The following is a 12,908-nucleotide window of genomic DNA, read 5'->3' as shown; positions in this document are numbered from 1 at the left end:
GAACACCTTGGCACGCTCCAGCTTCCAGTATGAGCTACAGGTCCATTCCAAATTGGGTATGCCTACAGGATTAGGACCTTGACCTTTGGAAAGACCTGACCTAACTTGACATATTGTCTAGTTAGTCCAAGTTTCCGCTACCAGAATGCCCCGTTTGGAAACAAAGTAAAATATTAACCAATGACAACCAACTGCATCGGTTCCCCAAAAAAAGCTAGTCAAAAACAAGAACCAAACAATGACTCACTTTAAAAATCAAGATTTATTGTACAACTGATGTCTTCATGCTTCAGATTTGAGTTAAGGTAGGCTATGCCCTGTAATGTTTCACATGAAGAAACAAAGGGATCTTTTTTATTTGCCCAATGGAAACCCACTCAAATCCCTGGCTGATTCAAGCAGATGACCAAAGAGACCTAAAAAAAGAAAGGGGGGGGGGGGGGGTCAGCAAGAAATGGCAAATTATAATATTTGGCAATTTGAACACCGGTCTTACCAGCCTCTCAATGATGAATCAACCAGTAGATTCCTGTGGATATAAATGTATTAGCTCAAAGACTTCCAAATCAGAAGACAGACAAAATTAATGCAAAAAGTTGTATATTACCTCCCAGTATCCCCTGGTTGCAATCAGGAGGCCCGACGCCGCCGCGCCGGCAGAGGCCCGGGGACCCGACGCCGCCGCGCCGGCAGAGGCCCGGGGACCCGACGCCGCCGCGCCGGCAGAGGCCCGGGGACCCGACGCCGCCGCGCCGGCAGAGGCCCGGGGACCCGACGCCGCCGCGCCGGCAGAGGCCCGGGGACCCGACGCCGCCGCGCCTGCAGAGGCCCGGGGACCCGACGCCGCCGCGACGGCAGAGTCCCGGGGACCCGACATTACTGAAGCCTGGTTGCCTAATTCTCTTGCTGCTGAGGCATAGGAGACAGTTGATGCTGCTGGGTAATTAAAGTTGGTGGTAGCTGAGTAACTTGGCACATTTGAGGTAAGGTTCAACTTGGAAAAAGGAATCAGTTGCGAGACATTATGAAGCATTTCACCTGGTTTCTGTTCAGACACAGTAACAGATGTAACATTTGGGTAATTTGGGGAAGTCACCACACTTGCTGGGCCACCAGGCTCAGTTGCATAGGTTGGGCCACCATGCCCTGTCATTTCATCTGAGTGTTTTGGGCCAGTCACTACACTTGTTGGGCTACTGTGACCGGTTACGTCAGCTGGGATTTTCAGCCCAGTCACAGCACTTGCTAGGTCACCACGCCTGGTTACTTCAACTGTGATTTTTGGGCCAGTCACTGCATTTGCTGGGCCACCATGTCCAGTTACATAATTTAGGCCCATTTGATGGGTTACTTCAGCTGCGGCTTTCAGGCCAGTCACAGCACTTGCTGGGCTACTATGCCTGGTTACTTCAGGTGGTCCCATATGCCCAGTCACTTCAGTCAGTGCAATGTACCCAGTTACTTTAGCTGGGATTTTCAGGTCAGTCACAGCACTTTCTAGGTCACCACGCCTGGTAACTTCAGCTTGGATTTTTGGGCCTGTCACAGCACCTGCTGTGCCACTATGCCTGGTTACCTCAGTTGGGATTTCTGGGCCTGTCACAGCACTTGCTGTGCCACTATGCCTGGTTACCTCAGTTGGGATTTCTGGGCCTGTCACAGCACTTGCTGGGCCACTATGCCTGGTAACTTCAGCTGGGATATCTGGGCCAGTCACAGCATATGCTGTGCCGCTATGCCTGGTTACCTCAGTTGGGATGTCTGGGCCAGTCACAGCACCTGCTGTGCCACTATGCCTGGTTACCTCAGTTGGGATTTCTGGGCCTGTCACAGCACTTGCTGGGCTACTTTGACCAGTTACTTCAGCTGGGATTTTCAGGCCAGTCACAGCACTTGCTGGGGCACCATGTCCAGTTACATAATTTAGGCCCATGTGATGGGTTACTTCAGCTGCGGCTTTCAGGCCAGTCACAGCACTTGCTGGGCTACTATGCCTGGTTACTTCAGGTGGTCCCATATGCCCAGTCACTTCAGTCAGTGCAATGTGCCTGGTAACTTCAGCTTGGATTTTTGGGCCTGTCACTGCACCTGCTGTGCCACTATGCCTGGTTATGGCAGTTGGGATTTTCAGGACTGTCACAGAACCTGCTGTGCCGCTATGCTTGGTTACTTCAAGTGGTCCCATATGCCCAGTCACTTCAATCAGTGCAATGTGCCCAGTAACTTCAGCTGGGATTTTTGGGCCAGTCACCGCACTTGCTGGGGCACCATGTCCAGTTACATTATTTAGGCCCATGTGATGGGTTACTTCAGCTGCGGCTTTCAGGTCAGTCACAGCACTTGCTAGGTCACCAAGCCTGGTTACTTCAGCTGGGATTTTTGGGCCAGTCACAGGACTTGCTAGGTCACCAAGCCTGGTTACTTCAGCTGGGATTTTCAGGACTGTCACAGCACTTGCTGGGCCACTATGCCTGGTTACTTCTATTGGTCCCATATGCCCAGTCACTTCAGTCAGTACAATGTGCCCAGTAACTTCAGCTGGGATTGTTGGGCCAGTCACAGCACTTGCTGGGCTACTTTGACCAGTAACTACAGCTGGGATTTTCAGGCCTGTCACAGCACTTGCAGGGCCACTTTGCCTGGTAACTTCAGCTTTGATTTTTGGGCCTGTCACAGCACTTGCTGGGCCACTATTCCTGGTTACTTCAGATGGTCCCATATGCCCAGTCACTTCAGTCAGTGCAATGTACCCAGTTACTTTTGCTGGGATTTTCAGCTCAGTCACAGCATTTGCTAGGTCACCACGCCTGGTTACTTCAGCTGTGATTTTTGGGCCAGTTGCCGCATTAAGTGGACCACCATGTCCAGTTATATAATTTAGGCCCATGTGATGGGTTACTTCAACTGGGATTTTCAGGCCAGTCACAGCACTATGCCTCGTTACTTCAGGTGGTCCCATATGCCCAGTCACTGCAGTCAGTGCAATGTGCCTGGTAACTTCAGCTGGGATTTTTGGGCCAATCACAGCACTTGCTAGTTCACCACGCATGGTTACTTCAGCTGGGATTTTCAGGCCAGTCACCGCACTTGCTGGGGCACCATGACCAGTTACATTATTTAGGCCCATGTGATGGGTTACTTCCGCTGCGGCTTTCAGGCCAGTCACAGCACTAGCTGGGCTACTATGCCTGGTTACTTCAGGTGGTCCCATATGCCCAGCCACTTCAGTCAGTGCAATGTGTCCAGTTACTTTAGCTGGGATTTTCAGGTCAGTCACAGCACTTGCTAGGTCACCAAGCCTGGTTACTTCAGCTGGGATTTTTGGGCCAGTCACAGGACTTGCTAGGTCACCACGCATGGTTACTTCAGGTGGGATTTTCAGGACTGTCACAGCACTTGCTGGGCCACTATGCCTGGTTACTTCTATTGGTCCCATGTGCCCAGTCACTTCAGTCAGTACAATGTGCCCAGTAACTTCAGATGGGATTTTTGGGCCAGTTACAGTACTTGCAGGGCCACTTTGCCTGGTTACATAATTTAGGCCCATGTGATGGGTTACTTCAGCTGCGGCTTTCTGGCCAGTCACAGCACTTGCTGGGCTACTATGCCTGGTTACTTCAGGTGTTCCCATATGCCCAGTCACTTCAGTCAGTGCAATGTACCCAGTTACTTTTGCTGGGATTTTCAGCTCAGTCACAGCATTTGCTAGGTCACCACGCCTGGTTACTTCAGCTGTGATTTTTGGGCCAGTCACCGCATTTAGTGGGCCACCATGTCCAGTTATATAATTTAGGCCCATGTGATGGGTTACTTCAACTGGGATTTTCAGGCCAGTCACAGCACTATGCCTCGTTACTTCAGGTGGTCCCATATGCCCAGTCACTTCAGTCAGTGCAATGTACCTGGTAACTGCCTCTTGGATTTTTGGGCCAATCACAGCACTTGCTGGGCTACTTTGACCAGTTACTTTAGCTGGGATTTTTGGGCCAGTCACAGGACTTGCTAGGTCACCACGCATGGTTACTTCAGCAGGGATTTTCAGGCCTGTCACAGCACCTGCTGTGCCACTATGCCTGGTTACCTCAGTTGGGATTTCTGGGCCTGTCACAGAACCTGCTGTGCCGCTATGCTTGGTTACTTCAAGTGGTCCCATATGCCCAGTCACTGCAGTCAGTGCAATGTGCCTGGTAACTTCAGCTGGGATTGTTGGGCCAGTCACAGGACTTGCTAGGTCACCACCCATGGTTACTTCAGCTGGGATTTTCAGGCCAGTCACAGCACTTGCTGGGCCACGATGCCTGGTAACTACAGCTGGGATTTTTGGGCCAGTCACAGCTTGTGCTGTGCCATTATGCCTGGTTACTTCAGTTGGGATTTTTGGGCCTGTCCCAGCACTTGCTGGGCCACTATGACTGGTAACTTCAGATGGTCCCATATGCCCAGTCACTTCAGTCAGTGCAATGTGACCTGTTACTTCAGCCGTGGTTTTTTGTCCATTCACCGCATTTGCTGGGCCACCGTGTCCAGTTACATTTAGGCCCATTTGATGGGTTACTTCAGCTGCGGTTTTTAGGCCAGTCACCGCACTTGCTAGACTACTGTGACCAGATACCTCAGCTGGGAATTTTGAGCCAGTCTCCACAACTGCTGAGGTATTTTGACCAGTGACTTTTGGCATCCCTGTTGGAGCATGGGGAAGATGTTTCAACTGCATTTTCTGTGGCACATGTATTCGATGCCATATTGTTTTATTTCCGTGGTTTGTTCCTTTTTGTGTAGCTTGGTGAATTCCTTCATAGTCACCTAGTAAAAGATAACATTAAAAGTAATATTATTAGCCTCTTTTTTGGAACTAGTCTCAAACTACTATTTGAATATATATATATATATGCCACTCACCCTTTGATGTTGGAAAACAGGCTATCCCACCAAATAGCAGGCAGTTTATCAAGGTAACTCTAGCAGAAATTAAATCCACCAATCAGTTATAAATACAATTTCTAGTAAAAATTGACAAGGCAAATAAATCAACAAATGTGAAAAGACCTACCTCAATGAGAGTCCAAACATCAAAGCCATTTCGCCTACCATATAACCCAACACCAAATACAATAAGCCTCCCAAAAGATCCTCTTGATTTAACCAACCATGCCTTGGTTTCTTATATAGTTTTCTGAGTCTCTGCAGATCTCTAGTTTATTGATTAGGGACAGCTGTCAACCACTCATTTACTTAGATGTTGTGATTTGTCCAATTTATTTCAGAAAAGGCTGCATTCAGAATGGAAAAATGGAAACAGTATTTAGGGGTATTCCAGCACGCTGAAATAATGAGTATACAAGATATGACAAAAATATTGAGCTTGACATATGGCCTGGGGGGTATTGCATAAGAGTAGAATTAAGAAAGCCAGGATAACAGAACAATCGCGGCTTGACCTAGTTTAATCAGTGCATCCTGGCTCAATCCGTTGCACGTTTGCTAAACCAGGATGAGACCGCGCGGATATGTCAAACCAGGTGTATATAGTTTGGATAAATGCCCGTTCACGGCATTCTTAAAAAGATCACGAAATCGATCACAGAATCACCGATGGAAAAATGGAAATCACCCGTGCGGCATACTTTTCACCAACTGAACAACAGCTTCTTATGGAAACTTATGAAGAAGTAAAGCATATAATATGTAAAAAAATGCAATACAGCTGCCGTAATAAAGCAAAGAGAGAATGCCTGGCAAACAATAGCGGACCGATTGAATGCGTAAGTAGTCCAAATAACCAGTGCTCCACTGCAACCCTCATAATTACAATTCAAGGAGTTACTTGTCATTTTCAAAAAAAATTAAAAATAATTGTATACTTTGCCTTAAATGTGACCAGTGGACATGCATTTAACATGAATAATAATTGCAAACACTATGTGCATCTATATGATCTATTCATTTCTTATGTCTATAATAAAAGTTTAATCTTTTTACTCTTATCTATTTGTATGTAGGCTTTGTTTCTAATTGATTTGATGTAATCCATAATCAGATGATTTGCTCTATTTTTATCCATCTAATCTATTTTATCACTATGTATTCCTCTTAAAGAACAAACATGTCTGGCCAAAAAGGACTTGGCAGCAAGTCAAGATTAAATACAAGAATATTTTGCAGGCTGGTAAATGACTTGTTTGCGGAGAACATAGGTGACATGTTTGCTGACATTTTATTGTCTGTGCTGATTTTAGCAATAAAAAAAAGTCATATATCTGGTACAGGGGGTGGCCATACAACCCAAGACTTCACCACAGCAGAGGAGCTGGCCCTGGACTTAAATACAGGGAAGCCAGTGATTGAAGGGATCCAGGGAGGGACAGCCACTGACTCTGGCCCAGCAAGGGATACTGGCCTCTTCATACAATATTGAAATCCATATATTTTATGTGGACTGTGTGACTTTGCTTTACCTTGCAGTGGCTGGTAATACCCTTACACTTTTGGAGCCACCAGACTATGATTCGCCAGTGAGTACTCTTTATTAAATCATAGGCTTTGCATGTCCTGCCAAAAATATCAATACAAGTATTGAATATGGCAGAGGGAAGCCACATCTACAGCAGTGGACTGCACTTCTGCTGATGATGAGACCGTGTCACTGGACTCCAGAAGGCTCGAGGTATCATGTCAATTTTGTGGAAAGACAAAACATTTTAAGTTCATGATAAGAAGTCAGGGAAGTGGTACTAATAGAAAATATCATTTGTTACAGGATCCTGACATTGGGCAGCCTGATAAGGTGCCTAGTAACATAGTGAGTATTGCCTAAAGTAGATTTACATTTTGCAAAAATTCTGCTGTGCTAACTAAAAGTTGTTCACAGAATTCACAAACAGTTAGATATCTCTACACAACGCATCTTAAGAGACCGATCAAGCTGACCGAAGTCAAGATTGATGTAAACAAAAGAAAGCTGCAGCAGGACATGGACCTTGAGATGCAAATTAAACTCAAGACACTGAGGAAACTAGAACTGGAAATCCAGAAACTAGAAAGAGAAGTAAGTGACTTAAGTTCAAACTGTAACCATGACTGTAACACAATGTAGTAATCATCATTTTCTCTCCAAAGCTCCAAGCTGACCAGTGATAACAGCAAAATAATAGAAATATTCAAAAATTGTGGTCTTGTAACTTTTTTTATGACGGTCATGTACACTTTATAGTTATTGATCCAGTGAAGTGGAACTAGAATTTGGGAAAATAACCACAGTGTGTGCTACCAATGCCAAATAAAATGCATGTACACATGAAAAAGTTATATAACCTACATTATCCTTTATTAAGGGATGGGCTGAATCAAAATGAAATTCAATAAAATAATTTGCAATGTATTGTTCTCTAACAAGTCTACCATTTCTGTTATCTGGGAATATGGCAGCATTGTCCCAATCAACATCCAAAGCAACTCTGGGAGCCCTTTCTTTTCTTAGGCTGGCAATATTGTGCAGCACAGTGCAGGCAACAGTCACGTCACATGCTCTGTCTGGGGAGACCCATGATTTCAGGAGGCCAAAGGTCATTTCAATTCGAGCCCTTGTTTGGGCATGGTTGTATGCTTGCTGTGCTGGGGTTTGGGGGTCTGTAAGGGGAGTCATCAGAAATGTCTCACAGGCATAGCCTTGGTCCCCCAGCAGCACACCAGAGAACTCACCTGTGAATACAAAACATAATTCTTACAAGTACTGTACTCTTGATGTTCAAGGTGCTTTAAAAAAATGGGGTGGCTTACCTAGAGAGAGTCTCTGGTAAATTCTACTGGTCCGAAAACTTCTGGAGTCATGGACTGAGCCAGGCCACTTTGCCTCTAAATTTGTGATAAGGCAGTCACCATCACAGATCATCTGTAAAAATATATAGTCTATTAAGGTCCTTTAATGCAATAATTATGTAGCTGACAGTAACCATATCCCATTCTTACCTGAACATTGACACTGTGGAAGGATTTCCTGTTAACATAATCTCCCTCATGTGCCCCTGAGGGGCGTTGGATACGAATATGGGTGCAATCCACTGTACCAATTACATTAGGAAATGCTGTAACACAAAATAATGAGTGTCATACTGTGACTGTGCTAAGGTAACATTTTGTGGTAATCTGTTATTCGTGTTACTTGCAATCTTGTAGAACTCCTCCTTGATGTGGATGAATCTTCTGTGATCAGGGAAGGTGATAAATATGTGCACAAGAGATTTCAATGCCAGACTTACATTTCTTATTGTGCGGCAAATAGTGGCTTTAGAGGTTTTCTGCATCACCGACAGAATACAGAAACATGCCACTTGCAAAGAATCGCAGTGCTACGCAGACCATCTGTGGGACAGTGAGAGCATGGCTCCATGCTGTCCTGTGCTGTATGCTTGGACCCAGCAGCCTACACAAATATCTGATGCCATCACCTGAGAATCTGTACCTCTCAGTCAGATATCCGTCTGAAAAGGCCAATGGGTCTGCCCTATCTCGGAAGACTCTTTCATGCCAGAATGCTCGTCTGAGTGTTAAAACTTCCTCATCAACTACATCATCCAACAAAGGGCAAGCCATTGTGAATAGGCAACACACAAATCTTTAGTCTCTATATACTACATATTGACCTCGTTACGGACTTAATTGAAACCACATTTGCAAGTTCATGAGCCATTTCTTATTATCTCATCAACTGCAATAAAATATAATATATGGATATTTTTCTCATTCAACAGTACATTTCTACTCAATATTTGCATAGATATATATTCATCAAACCTCTGATAGTGAAATGAACAGCAGTTTTCAATAATAATTAAAATAACAGTATGCATACTTAGATGAATGACAGAATATCTAGTATTTCATTGCAGGACCATGAAGTGACTAAAACACATTGATATCTAGTAGGATTTAGGGAGGAACTAGCCGATAAATCACTAGGATTAATCTTAGCCTGGTTGTTAGCCTGCTCTGGAGCAGGCTAGCTGCAAAGTGAAAATCTCCATAGTAACTTAATGTAGATTGAAATTAGCCTTCCTTCATGCAACCGAGTCAAGGCTAAATTAATCCCTTATCTTGCTTTTGTGCAATATCCCTCCGATCATAAAACTACAATCAAAGCACATCTGCTACCTACTAGGTTTAGTTGATCTTAGTCTGTCCAAGTGAAAAAAGCCGGCGCTTCTCCGCCAATCAAATGTTGCCCTCACTATGGCTTGTTCTTTGTTGGACCATCTAAATGACATTACAGTTTGCATTGTTCATAGCATTGCAAAGGGAAAAGAAATTGCAACAAAAATAGATTCTTCAAATCATTCAGAATATGTTATTGTATATAATTATTTTAATCAATCAAATATTTGACCAACTTTCTAAATCATTCCATAGTTCACTTAACCAAGGTTCTGCTTTGACCACTTTATGAACAAGTTAATTCTATAGTGCAATGCTGCTCAGTACAACAAAGCATTTCATCAGAATAATTGCAAACCAGGTCAGTCAAATAAATGTCATGTGTGCAAATTACAGTGGCTATCAAAATTATTCACCACTTGGACCTTTCCACATTTTGTGATACATGAAATCAAAATTGATTTAATTAGGATTTTTGGACATGGAACCCAAAAAAGTCCCTAATGTCAAAGTGAAAAATTAAATCAACAAATATATCAATTAATTACAGAATGAATAACAAATACAAAAGAGAAAATGTTTGATTGCATACGTATTCACCCCTTTAGTCCATTTTTAGAAGAGGCTCCTTTGGCAGCAATTAATGCCTGTTAATGAGTTAATAACTGCCACTGTAATTGCTTAGTAAATGCCTGTTTCATCACAATTAGGGTGTTTTAGAATAACTAAGTTGATGAATATAATCATGTTTACTCAATATATATATTTAAAATATATTTGAGTAGTCTGTCAGCCATAGCAGAGATGGGCTAACTAATGTCAATGTAATCCTGCATATGGTAGGTTGATGTAAAAATGAATAAAGAATGAAACAAGAAAATACATTTCATGTAGAATTCTTTTTTTTAACATTCACAATGTTACACAATGTTTAAAACAAAATCGACCCTACACATTACGTAATCACACCCTTAATCTTTTAAATTAGCGTTTATACTTTGTCGGAAAAAAGTAGTGAGATTTGCCAAAAGAGCAGAAGGACAGATTCAAATATATACTGCAACAGTATATGTTCACTGCAGACAGCAGCTTAGATGTATAGTAGAATACAATCCATCATATTATTGGTGGGATATGGTAAATACATGGAAAAGTGTCAAACAAAACAGCAGTACCTCTGAAATTGTAGCCACATAAAAAGAATATTCAGATTCTTCTCCAGCTTTTATTGTACAACAATATGAAGGACGGCAAGGGTGTATTCATGCCACAGTTCATTTCAGGTAGGCCCCCCTGCTGGTAATGTTCAAGAAACAGGATTCTTCCTAAATTTGTCCAGTGGAAAGCCACTCAAAGCCCTGTTTGGAAACAGGAAGTAAAATACACTGACAACCTACTTCATCGGTTTCCAAAAAAGCTAGTCAAAAACAAGCAAACACTGACTCACTTTTAAAAATGTACATTTTATTGTACAACTGATGTATTCATGCTTCAGATTAGAGTTCAGGTAGGCCCAGCCCTGTAATTTCTTATGCAAAGAAACAAAGGGAACTTTAAATTTGCCCAAATGGAAACCCATTCAAATCACCGGCTGATTCAAGCAGATGATGGAAGAAAGGCAAATTGTAATTTTTGGCAATTTGAACAAAGGTCTTACCAGCCTCTCAATGATGAATCAACCAGTAGATTCCTGTGGATAGAAATGGATTAGCTCAAAGACTTATTAGAAGACTGAAAGATGAAATTAATGCAAAAGTTAAACATTACCTCAGAGTATCCCCTGGTTGTAGTCAGGAGGCCTGACCCCGCCACCCCGGCAGAGGCCAGGGGACTGTGAAATACAGAACTGCTCTGAAAGGTAGCCTGAAAAGCTGGATTAGTGACTTTGCAGACCTATTATGAAAGCAGCGTTAACTCAGATTTCATTTTTCTAAATAAAAGCCATCACTAAAATATATAAGGCAATATAGTTAATCTAGTCTGTACATGTTATGTTTCATGTCCGTTTCCATACTGTTTGTGTCTGTTCTTTTTTACTGACTGGACTGTTAATTATATTGCCTTATACATTTCAATGATGGCTTTTGTGATATAGAAAAATCTGAGTGCCACCTGCATAATATCCTATTGCTAAAATAAATTAAGCCTTGTTTGGCCACCACTACCATTGAGGGAATCTCTTGAAGTAGTTGCTTTAGTCAAATTTTTCAGCTAATCCCTCATCAAATCATCCTTAACCAATTTTTTGTCACAAATTCACAAAAAATAAGTCCTGGCAATAACCATGCAAGTGTTTAGCCCAAACAGTTCACTATCCAATTCTACAGTATTTTGTAGACAACCCAAACATTGAGTTCTCAAATACAGGTGACATTTTACCTTAATCCCATGTTGGAATACACACGTTAAAGGGGCAATAAGACACGACTACTAGAAGGAACCCAAATAAAATGACCAGCAGACATCTGCAATTAATGTTTACAATAGTTTCTCCAAAATTAATCAGAGCACTGGAGATTCTCCTTTTAAACTTCCTTGCCAGGCTGTCTTTCAGTTTGCATCGACTTGGTCTCTACTCCCCCTAGACACTCACAGTACAAGCTCTGCCACCCCAAACGCCCTGGAGTAGTTCAAACTATTCTGGCCTTGTTTGGTAAGGGAAGACTGAGGAGACAAGCAATGTTATTGTTCATAGGCATGATTCTACATAGTGCCCCTTTAACCTTTCAATTGGGGAACACCTTGGCACGCTCCAGCTTCCAGTATGAGCTACAGGTCCATTCCAAATTGGGTATGCCTACAGGATTAGGACCTTGATCTTTGGAAAGACCTGACCTAACTTGTCATATTGTCTAGTTAGTCCAAGTCTCAGCTACCAGAAAGCCCCGATTGGAAACAAAGTAAAATATTAACCAATGACAACCAACTGCATCTGTTCCCCAAAAAAAGCTAGTCAATAACAAGAACCAAACAATGACTCACTTTAAAAATCAAGATTTATTGTACAACTGATGTCTTCATGCTTCAGATTTGAGTTTAGGTAGGCTATGCCCTATAATGTTTCACATGAAGAAACAAAGGGATCTTTTTATTTGCCCAATGGAAACCCACTCAAATCCCTGGCTGATTCAAGCAGATGACCAAAGAGACCTAAAAAAGAAAGGGGGGGGGGGGGTCAGCAAGAAATGGCAAATTATAATATTTGTCAATTTGAACACAGGTCTTACCAGCCTCTCAATGATGAATCAACCAGTAGATTCCTGTGGATAGAAATGTATTAGCTCAAAGACTTCCAAATCAGAAGACTGAATGATGAAATTAATGCAAAAAGTTGTATATTACCTCAGAGTATCCCCTGGTTGCGATCAGGAGGCCTGACGCCGCCGCGCCGGCAGAGGCCCGGGGACCCGACGCCGCCGCGCCGGCAGAGGCCCGGGGACCCGACGCCGCCGCGCCGGCAGAGGCCCGGGGACCCGACGCCGCCGCGCCGGCAGAGGCCCGGGGACCCGACGCCGCCGCGCCGGCAGAGGCCCGGGGACCCGACATTACTGTAGCCTGGTTGCCTAATTCTCTTGCTGCTGAGGCATAGGAGACAGATGATGCTGCTGGGTAATTAAAGTTGGTGGTAGCTGAGTAACTTGGCACATTTGAGGTAAGGTTCAACTTGGAAAAAGGAATCAGTTGCGAGACATTATGAAGCATTTCACCTGGTTTCTGTTCAGACACAGTAACAGATGTAACATTTGGGTAATTTGGGGAAG

At 43.4% G+C, this 12,908-nt stretch overlaps 3 long non-coding RNA genes across 6 annotated transcripts; 1 reads left to right on the top strand and 2 right to left on the bottom strand.

Annotated features, from left to right (window-relative positions):
• Positions 1-243: 243 nt before the first annotated feature.
• LOC106024454 lies at positions 244-697 on the bottom strand. The gene is made up of 3 exons (XR_001198312.3): positions 608-697; positions 497-529; positions 244-416 (listed from the first exon to the last, which is right to left on the bottom strand). It is a non-coding gene; the product is annotated as an uncharacterized LOC106024454 (long non-coding RNA).
• Positions 698-5,056: 4,359 nt separating this feature from the next.
• Positions 5,057-10,031, top strand: LOC117594874. Of its 4 annotated transcripts, XR_004576151.1 has the most exons (3): positions 5,057-5,762; positions 6,097-6,664; positions 6,758-10,031. It is a non-coding gene; the product is annotated as an uncharacterized LOC117594874 (long non-coding RNA). The 4 variants fall into 4 exon arrangements; XR_004576150.1 differs by having other exon boundaries at positions 6,267-10,031; XR_004576152.1 differs by having other exon boundaries at positions 6,237-10,031.
• A 2,094-nt stretch (positions 10,032-12,125) lies between these two features.
• On the bottom strand, positions 12,126-12,577 carry LOC109616071. The gene is made up of 3 exons (XR_002197131.2): positions 12,490-12,577; positions 12,375-12,407; positions 12,126-12,297 (listed from the first exon to the last, which is right to left on the bottom strand). It is a non-coding gene; the product is annotated as an uncharacterized LOC109616071 (long non-coding RNA).
• Between the last annotated feature and the right edge of the window lie 331 nt (positions 12,578-12,908).

The sequence above is a fragment of the Esox lucius genome, chromosome 9 (genome assembly GCF_011004845.1).
Source record: "Esox lucius isolate fEsoLuc1 chromosome 9, fEsoLuc1.pri, whole genome shotgun sequence".
Lineage (NCBI taxonomy): Eukaryota > Metazoa > Chordata > Actinopteri > Esociformes > Esocidae > Esox > Esox lucius.
Note: the sequence above shows the minus strand (reverse complement) of the source record. Positions and strands in the feature narration are given on the sequence as shown.